Source organism: Sinocyclocheilus anshuiensis, unplaced genomic scaffold (assembly GCF_001515605.1).
Source record: "Sinocyclocheilus anshuiensis isolate Anshui unplaced genomic scaffold, SAMN03320099.WGS_v1.1 scaffold1451, whole genome shotgun sequence".
Classification (NCBI taxonomy): Eukaryota; Metazoa; Chordata; class Actinopteri; order Cypriniformes; family Cyprinidae; genus Sinocyclocheilus; species Sinocyclocheilus anshuiensis.
The window spans coordinates 556,633-569,929 of record NW_015538060.1 but is presented as its reverse complement, the minus strand read 5'-3'; the positions used below and the strand labels follow the sequence as shown (position 1 = coordinate 569,929).

General features: G+C 34.9%; 1 protein-coding gene across 1 annotated transcript in view; it reads right to left on the bottom strand.

Annotated features, from left to right (window-relative positions):
* The window catches only part of LOC107683484 (cytoplasmic protein NCK1-like), a 46,551-nt gene extending 36,938 nt beyond the window's left edge, over positions 1–9,613 (bottom strand). Inside the window, exon 1 of the mRNA XM_016479540.1 lies at positions 9,459–9,613. The gene's annotated coding sequence lies outside the window, so the exon portion shown is untranslated. The remainder of the gene's footprint in view (positions 1–9,458) is intronic.
* Positions 9,614–13,297: the final 3,684 nt, after the last annotated feature.

Here is a 13,297-nt window from a genome sequence, read left to right as displayed (position 1 = left end):
TATATATATATATATATATATATATATAAAATACATTTCAAAAGTACCAAATACACATCTGTAAAAACTAATGTGACCTTCATACAACAAAAAAGTTGCAATTTGTTGTTTTAATTAAAAAAAAATAAAATAAAAAATAAATAAATAAAAACCGATCACCGGGATATGAAAGTGGCCACACATGAGACGTTCTCCCTTGTGGCCTCCTTGTGTTTGCTTGAGCAGGTTTTACTACATGGACTTACTAAAGCAAACAGCATTGCTGTGAAACAGAGAACAGAAACACGTGTCGGGTAAGTGAGGACAGATCTGGTTATTGCAGCAGTTTCCTGATACACAATACTTCCACCTTTTCAGTGTCTTACACTTGTTTTATATGTGATATATGCCCAGAAATAACGACCAATGCAAAGCAAGCCTGCAGTACCACTGTGCAAACTTAACACAACACGCGCTCTTGTGTTACTGCGACTGTAACAACTCTCAGTCCTCCAGAGGACGACAGAGTTACCTTTAAAATCTGTGCCATTAAACCAATGCATTGTTAGGAAGTTAATTATATAAACAAGTAAGATTCTCTTCAAAATGTTGCTCTGCCATGACAGTAGTTACTGTAAATCGGACCAAAGATGGTGGCTGTTTGCCAAAAATTTTAACAATGCTGAAAATGCAACAAACATGATTTATGAATTAATGTATTTCACCAATTAAGGGCCCTATGATTTCTACGATGTTGAAAATGCAGACAGAATCGCAGAACCCAGTCATAAAAAATGGTTTAACAAAACACTTTAAAGACAGACACCCGGATCAAATGAAAGAGTTCAAGCATGCTTTGTGATTTAAACCATTAAAATGGAAACCAGACAAATCAAAACGGAAAACACAATTTGAAGAAAATAAAACAGAATTTTAAAAAAGTAAAATAAAATAAAATGTATTTCATAGGGTCCTAAAAATGTCATTTTTGTTAAACGTGTAATACTGTTAATTAAAGTTTATTTCAATTAATTAGTCATGCTTTTTGATTGCTATTTAATTTGACCATTAAAACAGAGTCCAGAAAATTTTAAATGGAAAAAAGCAAACCAGAAAAATTTAAATGGCGAGAAAGAAATGAAGAAAAAAAATAATAATTTGGGGGGGAAAAAAATCAAATGGATTCCACAGGGCCCCACCAATTTCAGCAGAGTACTTCTTCGAAATAAAAAACAAACAATCCTTTTGTTTTGTTTTTGATTTTCCAAAAAATCCTGGGTTATTTTTTCAACCCAAATGCTGGGTTGAACCTTTTGGGTAATTTTTGGGGTTATTTTTTCAGTGTTTGGGTAGTTTTAGTGTTACTCAGATCCTGGTCAGACGTAACCCAGCGGTTGAGTTATTTATCGCGGGGATTTTGCATCCTCTTCAGGAGAGAGCAGTTGTAGGCTCCATCGAATTGATGCATCTCTTCGGTAAAATACAGGTTTGTGTACATTTTATTTTATCTATAAAATCATAACTGTGCTATATATCGTTTAAATTTTAATGCAGAGAAACATACAGGCGTGTGGTGAGAGTCACATACGAGTGTCGCGTTGCTCTTTTCGCGTGATGGAAAGGCCTGATGCTTTGCATAATATAAACGATTACAGAATAAAAATACTTTGGATGTTAAAATATGTCCTCAGAGCTGTTTACTGTTTGTTTATGGGCAGGTTATGGAGGCAGTCACCGCATGTTTCGGCTAGAGTGAAAAGCAGGGCGGCGGTCCGTTAGAAGTTCCCCGCTGAACACGACTCCAGCGCCGTTACGGTGGAAACAGAATAACAGAGACTGCTCGATTACACGTGAATTACTTCTGTTTAACGTTGCATTTTTACTTCTAATATTTGTTAACCCTCAAAGACCGAGACAGCCACCCGCGGCTAAAAATAACTATTGTTCTTAAATGTTTAATAACTTTTGAACCGCTAATCCTATCTGAATGCTTTAAAAAGTGTTGTAAAGCGGAGATTCTCCGCAGCGCACATGATTACGTCATCATATTTTGTCAACATTGATTCGTCAGAAGAAACCAATGCATTTCGTTCCTCTGAGCCAAACAGGAACGATTGTTGACGCTTAGTCCCACCCCCGTGCCCAGATTGGTTCAAACTGTCCCATATTCAACCAATAAACATAGGTTTTGGTCTTTTGAACCACCATTTAGGATTTTTCATTGTAAATTTGAACAAACGCAAAGTGAAAGTAAAGTCTGTCACGCGTGCATGAAAACAAACACAAAAGAACACATTTGCATGAGAGAACTCTCTGAAAAAGCCCAGAAAAACACACGACTGAGTACTTTGACATAAAACAAGCCAAAAACAAGGATGAAACAGCGGTACGTATTGGATAAAGTACTGGAATTTATGTCTAGGCGATGTCCCGGTAAAATCGATTCCGATACAGATACAGCCAGCGGATCGATCCATTTATATTATGTATATTATGTAAATAATTCTTATATAGTTCATAAAGATCATTTACACTATTTTTTCTGTTGCACTCTGTATATTTCTCTCTCATTTTGTGTGTAGTTTGTGAATCATTTGCACTGTTTGTATTTTTGTTGCAGAAGACAAATTGTGCAATTGTTTTCACTAAATAGCTGCATGGTTTGTGTTTGTTGTTCATACTCAGATTGAAAATATATTTCTCTGAAAAAAAGTCACTTTTTTACTGTGTTTTGTTATTATATAACACTGATTCCATTTTCTTTACTCCCTACATGTTTTTTAGACATCTATATTGCTAGTAAACTAAATAGACCTGTTTTTCACTGAAAAGCGCCTAACAATATTGTAATAAATGGCTATAACTTGCTTGGGGAATGTTATATGTAGACAAAATTTTATTTGGAAGTTTAATGTATTTGGAAGTTTATAACACCCAGATACAACTTTCTAAAGAAAAAAATCCAAACTTCAGGAGTTTCTGTTTGAGCACACAGTAAAAAAACACCAAATTGTTGCTTGCGTTTTTCTTAAAATTTTGGAAATTCATTCATTCTTAGAGAAAACAAAAGGAAAACTGGCACTTTAAATTAGCTAGACTGAAACTTCAAGTTATCCTGTTTATAATGATATATGACACTTGATGCTGCCTGCTAGAATAGGTCTTAAGAAACAAAGAAAATTGCAGACGTGTCAGGTGCCCCAAAAATGTTCTAGGTCTTTAAGGGTTAAACGAGTTTAAATATAGGCAATAAGTATGCCATACGTAGGCTATTAAAAACAATATAAACAATGCTGTAAATGATCTAAATAAAGGAAAATAAAGGACGTTATCATGCAAACCAGTGGTTGTGTGGAGTATTTTACACAAGTTTAGAGGATTTAAGTTCATCTGTAAACATTAATTGATATATGAAGTAAAAAAAATAAGCTATTAAGCTGGGTAAAATGAACCCACAATGTTTCACAATGAAACATTGTGACACAATGTGTTATGTCCTATATTTTCATAGGCCTTGGGTTAAAAATAACCTTTTTTTTTTTTTTTTTTTTTTAAGAGTGTAGACATAGATAGTCAGACAAGCAGGTAACGTTAGATCAAATGAATAGGGATGTAACGATTCACCGCGAGCCGGTTAAAAATCGATACAAATATGTGATGATTCAAATCGGCTGAGATGTTAAATGAATCAATTTGGGGGTGGGAGTTTATATGAATGTATCTCTGAGGGGAACTGACTGTCTTCAGAAAAGTTTAGATGGTATTTTCTTTTCATCTCATCTCTGTATCATTCATATTAAAGCAGCGTTCATAAGAGCTGCACTGCTTTGTTTTATTGTTGTCAAAAGACCCGGTACTTCGGTACCAAGTCGGTACTAAAAAAATGAAAACGGTACCAGGTCAACTCGGTTCTTGATGCGCTATCCTAAAGGTGTGCAGATGCGCTCTCTTCATAAAAGCACTGAGACGTGGCAACCTCAAAATGAGGAAACACATCAAACTAACAAAACACTTTAAAGACAGACACCCAGATCAAACGAAAGAGTTCAAGCAGGTAAGTTTCATTTACATTTTTAATATTTGTGTTTCCCATACATTGATTTATTTGTGGCTGCCCGCCACAATATCAAAACTGACCGCCACAAATAGATTTTCCAAAAGGCTTTGACTTCTGGAAACCGACTGTCTTCAGAAAATTATGGATGTCATTTTCATTTCATCTTGCCTGTAATGTCTGAGCAGCATTTGTGAGCGCAGCGCTTATTTGATTTGTGCAAGTCTGTGGGAAACACCGCTTCTGTTATGAATATTATTCAATATTTTAATGTGAATGTCGGATTGAAATGACCATTGCTGTTATTAGAGTAGTTAATCGTTAGCATTAGCGCTAGCTAACGCTAATATGAGCATTAGAAAGAAGTTTCTTTATTAACTATTTAATACTCCTATAACTTTTATTAGGGTAAAAAAAACAGGAGGACATGATGACATTTATTATTTTTAAACACCAGAGGCTTTTAAATGAATTGTGAATTTAAAATATGCACGTTAGAGAATGTACAAATGGTTAACATTGTTTGTGTCATATCAGTCAGAAAAGCAGTTCTGGCCTTTTTTTTTTTTTAACCAACTAACTTGGTTGTTATTCTTGGCTGAATAACTCTAGAAGGTTTTAAAAGCCCTTCAAAATTAAATATGTACACAGTTTGCATTAAATGAAAGTATAGTCACATTTTTTAATTAGCATGTTTTTGTGTTTTGCTTTGGTACCGAGAACCGTGGATTTTCACTGGTATTGGTACCGAATACTGAAGTTTTGGTACCGTGACAACGCTACTTTGTTTACAGCGGTAACCAAGGAAACGCTGTATCGCTGCTGTTCCAGAAGCGCCTCCTGCAGTCAGAAAGTGAATCTGCGTCTCATTCAGAGCTTCTGCTCTTTGTTTCGTGCAGATGTTTTATGTAGTATAGTTTCACAAAACTAAAGTCAGAGCATTCTGTTTTTGTTTTAAAATGTCAAATTATACAATCTAATTTAGATTTAAAAAAAACTGCTCATGCTGCATGTATTCAGCATCTTTGTTTGGATTGTGATTCAAAAGCAGTGGTTGCCTCTAAGTTTGAATGGAAAAAGCACAGGTAGCCTTTGTTTATATGAAGAGATTTTCTTGTCTTATTTGATTAGATTTGGGGTTTGTTTTAAAATTTTAATTTAGTTTTATTATTTGACATATTTCTGTTTCTCAATCGTGAGTTGAATGAATCGTTACATCCCTACAAATGAATGTAATTACATTTTTAAAAAAGGTTGGGGGAAAAACACATCCAATTTATACATAATCAATTCAAGAGAGTCAAATAAGAATCTGCACACAGAAGACCAGATTAAAATGTTAAAATATATTAATAAAAAAAAAAAATGAAATGTACATGAATCGTATGGAAATTAAATGAATGAATCAGTCACAACAAGCTCAAAACATTCATTTAGAAAATAGATAGGGGGAATAAAAACATCTTAAAATATATATTTTACATTCAAATCTAAGATAATGTATTACATCTATTTTAAAAATATATTTATCAACATTTAAACACAGTCATTAGCATTCAAAAAGCCAAAGTTTTGTTTGTAAAAACGAATCACAGTAAAACCATATTTCAGGCCAAGCACAGTCTCAGTGAACTTAAAGACCCAGAAACGTAGTACTGCAGTAGCTTTTGGCTGACTGCACTGACAAAAGCAGTGAAAGACAGAAGCGTGCGGCAAATCAATGCCACGTCACTGCAGGCGCCTGAACAGCAGGTGCTGCTCTGAGAGCGGGGGGTCGAGGACTCAATGAGACCACTGTGCTTCCACAGGCACGTTTGGGGACGGTGGGGTGAAGAAAAGAGACGGGTCCCCGCAGACCTCATATGCAACGTCCAATTTCTGTGAATCCCGCTCATGGGGGGACTCTCCCCTCAACGGAGGAAATGGCAAAATATAAATAGCTGCTTTCACTATTTTCCCCAACCCTTTCTCCTTGATCCCGGACCCCTCAGCTCAGCGGGATCTGGGGCCCCAGACAAAATGTCCTTCTCTCATTCATTCTCTCTCTCTCTTATCTTAATGAGAGGCTGTGGAGAGAGCTGTCAGTGTGACAATAATTACAGAAACTCACCAGCTGCAACAGGCCCCGGGCCCCAAAACATTCATACACACAACTGTGAGGTCATGGAAAAAAAGCAAAAAAGGGAGGACTACTGTATCTCGGTCATCGCCCAGACGCTGAATACGGGGTTACTTTAATAAGACGACAGTAGAGAATCAAATAACAGTAGTTATGACTGCTCATCCCTGTTATTCACATGATGTCAAGCTCAGTCACACAGGCCACCAGATAAACAAAAAACCACGGAAAGGGGGATATTAGCAGCTGACTCACTGGCTGGACCAGGTGTGTATGAATATGTGTGTGAAAAATAAAAAAAAACAAAAAACAATAAAAAGCTGTGTGTACTGTGACAGGAGGTGAAGTGAGCGGATTTCTGCAGGGCAATGCAGCGCACCCCACCCAACATGCCACAAACACACATGCAATCGACTGGAAAAACATACCCCGTCACAAATAAAAAAAGAAAATTTGGAAATGCATATGTAAAGTTACAGAGTTGTGGGTGTCTGTCAGTGTGTTGCTAGTTGGTTGCTAAGGTGTTCTGGTTTTTAACGTGTCGCAATGTGGTTGCTAGGGTGTTATGCGTGGTTTCTAAAGCAAAAAGAGCCCACGCTCAAGTCTCTGGGATGTTCTGATCTGTAGATATGACTTCAATCAATGCAAGTGAAGTGATCATCGTCAGGCAAACATGATTTCTAAGAATAGCACATCCCTCCTGATCTACATGATTTCGAATGTTGGTTTGTAATTATCACTAAACTTATAATTCTCACATTTAAAGAAATTAATTTGTTTTATCAATAGCTTTGGTTAAATGTTTGAGCTTGAAATTAAAGTCAATTGTAGAACGAGTTTAAAAATGTAAAACATCCATATAGAAATAATACAGATCATTTATAAATCACAAATAATGTTATTTCTTAACATACATCATTTTAGATAACGTGAGGTGGGACAGGCCAACCTCGTACTAAAGATTTTCTTATTTATAATTGCCTTTTTGTTTTTTTGTTTTTTTTCTTGTCAAACATCTAAACATTCCTAAATCAAGATTAGTGGTCGACCGATATGTGTTGTTTGACAGCCGATATCTTGGAAAGCCGGGTGGCCGATGGCCGATATAAAGCCGATATAATTGTATTTATTTTAATTAATATTTAAGAAATTTGAAATCATTTGAAAATGGATTAAAAAATAATTTTGTAAAATAAACATACTTTAGATCAGTGAATCTCAACCTTTTGGCGTACCGGACCCCAGTCCAATTCAGAACCATCCTCAAGGACCCCCAGAACAAAATTTACTCATCTATGTATCATTTGTGTCTTTGTGAGGACCAAATGCAGTATAATTCAAGTTAGTTGACCTGTCCAGTATTTGGCCATATCATCAGCTATATTGGATTTTTCTTTCATGGGAACATGTCATGTCAAAATATACAACATTTATACAAAAATGTATATAATTGTATTACTTTATACGGACCCCCTGGCCTTACGTCAAGGACCACTAGGGGTCCACGGACCCCTGGTTGAGGAACACTGCTTTAGATGACAAAGTATTTTCCACAAATAAATAAATATTTTTTATAATTTTATAATTAAAAAGGAAGTAAACTGTAACAAACAGAGCACTCAGTATTCTGGGAAGTTTGTGTGCATTCTTGGGAATCATATTTTTTCAAATAAAGCCAAGGTAACACTCATAACAGCCAAGATACGTTTACTTCAGATGCTAAATTACTTGAGTTTATGCTTAAAACATAAACTCACAATTTTACTCAGAAAACTAGAACTATCTTACGTCGTTTTGCTTCTCCTGTAATCATGATTTAAGAAAGTTTAGACATTTATAGAGGAAAACAAGACAAAAACACGGAGTAAGAAAATCATTTTTGTAAAGTAAGAGGTTGGTCTTTATCACCTCATGTTCCCTAAAATTATGAATGTTAAGAAATAACATTATTTGTACCTTTTCTATTATAAACTCTCTCTCTCTCTCTCTCTCTCTCTCTATATATATATATATATATATATATATATATATATGTGTGTGTGTGTGTGTATATAGTTTATTTTATTTTTTTTATTTTAATTGTATTTGTAATTTGATTTGATATTAGATGAGTAAATTATACCATTCCAATGTATTAATTTCTACTTTTCATTATTAATTGGTAACACTTTACAATAAGGTTCCATTAACGTTAGTTAATTTATTAACTAATATGAATGAACAATGAGCAATACATTTATTACAGTATTTATTCATCGTTGTTAATGTTAGTTAATGAAAATACAGGCGTTCATTGTTAGTTCAAGTTAATTCACAGTGCATTAACTAATGTTAACAAGCACAAGTTTTGATTTTAACAATGCATTAGTAACGTTGAAATTAACACGAAGATGAATACATGCTGTAGAAGTATTGTTCATTCTCAGTTCATGTTAACTAATGAACCTTATTGTAAAGTGTTACCTATTAATTTTACGTCAGATCAACCACACAAGACACTAAAGTGAACTTTCTTTGTGGAATGTGCCATTTAGGCTTTTCCCCTTGATCTGCGTTTGCTGAGAAATCTCACGAATTTGATCCTAACTCACAGTTCAGTGTGAAAGAACTGAACACACATACTGATCTATTACATTCAACAGAAGCCAGCTGATTTACACAGACCATAAAGACCAATTCCAGCCTGAAATCAGATCACAAACCAACACTATTAGACATTATCTGAGCAAACTAAATCTAGCAGTCTCTGTCTATTTGGTGCTTTCTTGATAGCTGTTGCATAATACATCAACATGATCTTAAATCAAATACCAATAAGGAAATCCCATCTAGACAGATGTCACAATCAAAATTCATAATCATATATCACGAACAATGATGAAAAGCAATATTTGGAGATTAAATCAAATAAAACCGCCCTTTATTTCAACAAAGACCCCTATAATGCAAACAGCACTGCATTGTGCACTGAGATTTCAATGTAAATGCCATAAAGGCCTGCAGAACACAAACATCACAGCAGTTTGTGCATGATTCATGATTTTAATATGAATCATTATCAGGCCACTTTTCAACATGTTCTGTATTTATCTATGAATGGAAATCACAGCAATGTGAGGCCTGACCACAGCCTTTACGCAATCCCTTTACAGTTACACTGATTTATCTCTATGATTGTTTCCTCTTTCTTATATTTCTGTCGTTATGAAGATAAATATTTCTACCCAGAACCACCCTCGGATTTACTGCTTTAGCTCTATTCGCTACAATCAGACCATGAACTCTCATCAATATCTGTCATCTTACCCTTGAGCGATCCGAGGTGCACCCCTGACCCCCGTGTATCCAGCGCACACTCGATGATCAGCACTGTTTAGATCACAGGCGTGTTTTTCAGCTACATGTTCGCTGATGGTTTTCTATGTATCCAGCGTGAGAACTGCGGTTCTACTCAATGCACTGCTGCGCTATCTAACCTGCTGTAAGAGGCGGGGCTGTCTAGAGCCTACTCGTTCATCCATTGGTTAGCCAAGAGTGATCTCTCTGCTCATTGGTCAGTGCACACGTCCATCAATTGTATACGCTGTATACGTCCCGAAAGTAGCTACATATTACACGGGGCAATGTGGAGTTCCTGTGGTCAGTTTCACAATTCCCATTCATTATAAAAAAAAAAAATCTATATTATATTATATTATATTATATTATATTATATTATATTATATTATATTATATTATAGATGCTTTATGCATATTTTTGTTTGCTGTGAAATAACTTTGTTTTAAATAGATTGAATCATGTATCATATAATCCTGTTATCGGAATTGTGTTATGACATAGATGACTTTATCTGTTACATTAATATCACTGAATATTGCAGAAGATCATCACTGGCGTGCATAGCTTTCAAGCACACTTAATAATATTATCTGTTACTCGTAATAGTAATAGTTCATCATAGTACTAGTAGTTAATTGGGGATTTGTTGTTACCCATGATTCGTGTACAGATCAGGTCTGAGATCACATGGATTTTTTTTTTTCATTTAAATTTGAAAATTATGTATTTTCGTAATTTTAAAGAAAGAAATGCTATGGCAAAAAAACAATTGTATTTAAAAAAATATTGTATTTATTTTTATATATATTTTAAATTGAAGTCTTCTACATTACAAATCAAAGCAAATTTGTCACAATGATCATGTTTTCATGTTTTAAAGCAAAAGAAAGAAGTATCTTGCTTAGTCTTTCTAACATTCACTTTTTTTTTTTTTTACTTAACTCATGTTTTTCATGCTCATAATATAATTTGTAATCAAAAACTTTGCATTCAATTAGAAAAATACAAGCAGTGATCTCAAACCTTTGGACCGAGCTGTATACTACATCATAAGATGAAAGCATGCATTGCGTGTATAATGCCTAATCTTCTGAATTTACTATCAGTTTATCTCTAAACGCACCTGAATGAGTTACATTGATATGACCATATTCAAAGTCCCTCACGCATGGCTGATAGAGCCATTAGATGGTGCACAACACGCTGCAGGATGCAATCTGTTTCCTGTCCTAACAGATGGACTTTACTGTATGTGTCCTGCACCACCCCTGCCTCCTCCTGTCCCTAATCCCAGAGCCTCATGAGCACGGTCTACACCCCAAGAAGCCAGCATCCTCGCACTCACGGTATCCCTCACTACACTGAGGCTCCCTGATTCAGACATGTTACTTCACTCTGTGAATTCAGGCATATGAATTCATGAAGAACTGGGTGAACATGCCATGATAATATTACTTTGAGGAGGAATGGAACATTAAAAGTGACTGGATAGTAATGCATAATTGTTCATTGTAAATTCCTAAATATCAAGGGATTTATAAAGAGCATTGTATCAAGTCAGTGTAATTACTGATAAAGTATGAAATTGTGAATGTACTGACATTATAGGAATAGTTCATCCAGCAATAGATCCTCTGCAGTGAATGGGTGCCGTCAGAATGAGAGTTCAAGCAGCTGATAAAGACATCACAATGATCATCAAGTAATCCACTCCAGTCCATATTAATGTCTTGTGAAGTGAAAATCTGCACATTTGTCAGAAAACAAATACCTCACTAAGACTTTTTTTAATGCTAAACCGTTGCTGTCCATAACTCATAACATGCTTCCTCAAGTGAAAAAGTCCATCCCCTGTTTTCTCTCACATCAAAATCCACCCGCATATTTGTTTTGGCTTGTAAACGGTGCTTGATCTGTGCAGATTTCTCTCCTGATTCAGATGAGAGGAACCAATATTATTGATAGTGGACTTGTATTTTAGCCAGAAGTAACAGTTAAAATGCCTTAATGATTACTTGTGGATTATTGCAATGTTTTTATCAGCTGTTTGGACTCTCATTCTGACGGCACCCATTCACTGCAGAGCATCCATTGCTGAGCAAGTGATGAAATGATAAATTTCTCTAAATCTGTTCTGATGAAGAAACAAACTCATCTCTAGGATGGTCTGAGGGTCTGAGTATTTTCAGCAAATTATCATGGGTGAACTATTCCTTTAACTGTTATAGTTAGAATTTGTTAGTTTTTTCTCTTCTTTTATAAACGAATAGAAGAAGGTCATGTTGTTCCAAACCCATATACTGTTATTTTTGTTTTTGTGGAACTTAACATTTTTTAAAGAATATTCATACAGCATAGACAGTCCATAAATGAACTAAAATACACCATAAGTAGTTCATATGACTGTGTGATATATTCCAGGTCTTATATAGATATGCAATAGCTTTGAATATAGTGCACAAATTGTAATATTTTTATGTATCTTTTTTTGTTCCTCTTTGGAGCTTGATAAACTGTATCGAAAAGAGCTGCAATCAAATCCCCTTTTTGTATTCCACAGAAAAAAACATCATACAGGTATGAAACAATGTGAGGCTGAGTAAATAGTGACATCATTCTTAATTTATTAATTCCTTTAAGAAAACAGCCTCCAAAGTGCCACCTTGTGGAGCACTGGGGAAATCTCATGCTCTGCCATTTAAAAGATTTATTACAAAAATATCTCTAGGCCCTGGCAACAAACCAAGCAGCGATTCATCATGACCACAGCTTTGAGGGAAGCAATGATTACTTTGATCTTAATTCTAACCTTTGTGTCAGGGTATAAACAAAAGAGAATCAAATTAAATACCACTGAAAATGAAGCTGGTAAACAGCAGAGTGGCTGGGGTTATTTATAGTGGGACTAATTTCATAAGATCCTACCACAGACCATCAACATGAGGACCTGTGCATATATATTTACTGTACATGTACAGACTTCATATCGGAAGCAAGAGATGGGGAATGAAGACACAGAGCATGTGCACAACCCAATGCACCACAGCTACAAAAACGATGATGGTTATGATGATAAAATATGAACAGATATTTATCAACATAATCATGAGAGTGAGTCGAATAAGTTCACAGAAAATTTCAGAACTGAAATGGAAGACACTTCCTCTGTGCCTATATAATACATCATTTGTCGTTGCATAATCTTATCAAAGGAGGTTTTCTTTCAAGTCTGATGAGATAAAAAAAACAAAAACAAAAAAACAATGATGTCTAATTCCAAGCACAAATTCCTCCATCACTCAGGCAGGGATTGTATCGATCGCCTTGGCATACCGAGAAAGAATGGAAGAAAATCAATACAAGTTAATTTATAACGTTTTTACAACAGGGTTTTTTGTTCTCTTTAGATATATAGCCCACGTAAATATGGATGACCCTAACCGAAAGGTTAGATTAGAGCAGTTGTTCTTAACTGGTGAGTCATGACCTGAAGAATAGGTAGGAAATGGCCAAAAAAACAATGGTAAATGCTAAATAAAATGCATATAACTGTGCATATTGAGATATCAAAATAAGTACGGAATCTTAAAAGAGTCTCGCACAATATTTTATTCATCTGTCATTTGGTTGAGGCTAGAACATTTTAAAGTGAAATTTTGGCTTAAAAATTGTATATATGTATTATATAAATTATTTTAAGTGTGTGTGTGTGTATATATATATATATATATATATATATATTTACATTTAGTCATTTAGCAGATGCTTTTATCCAAAGCGACTTACAAATGAGGACAATAAAAGC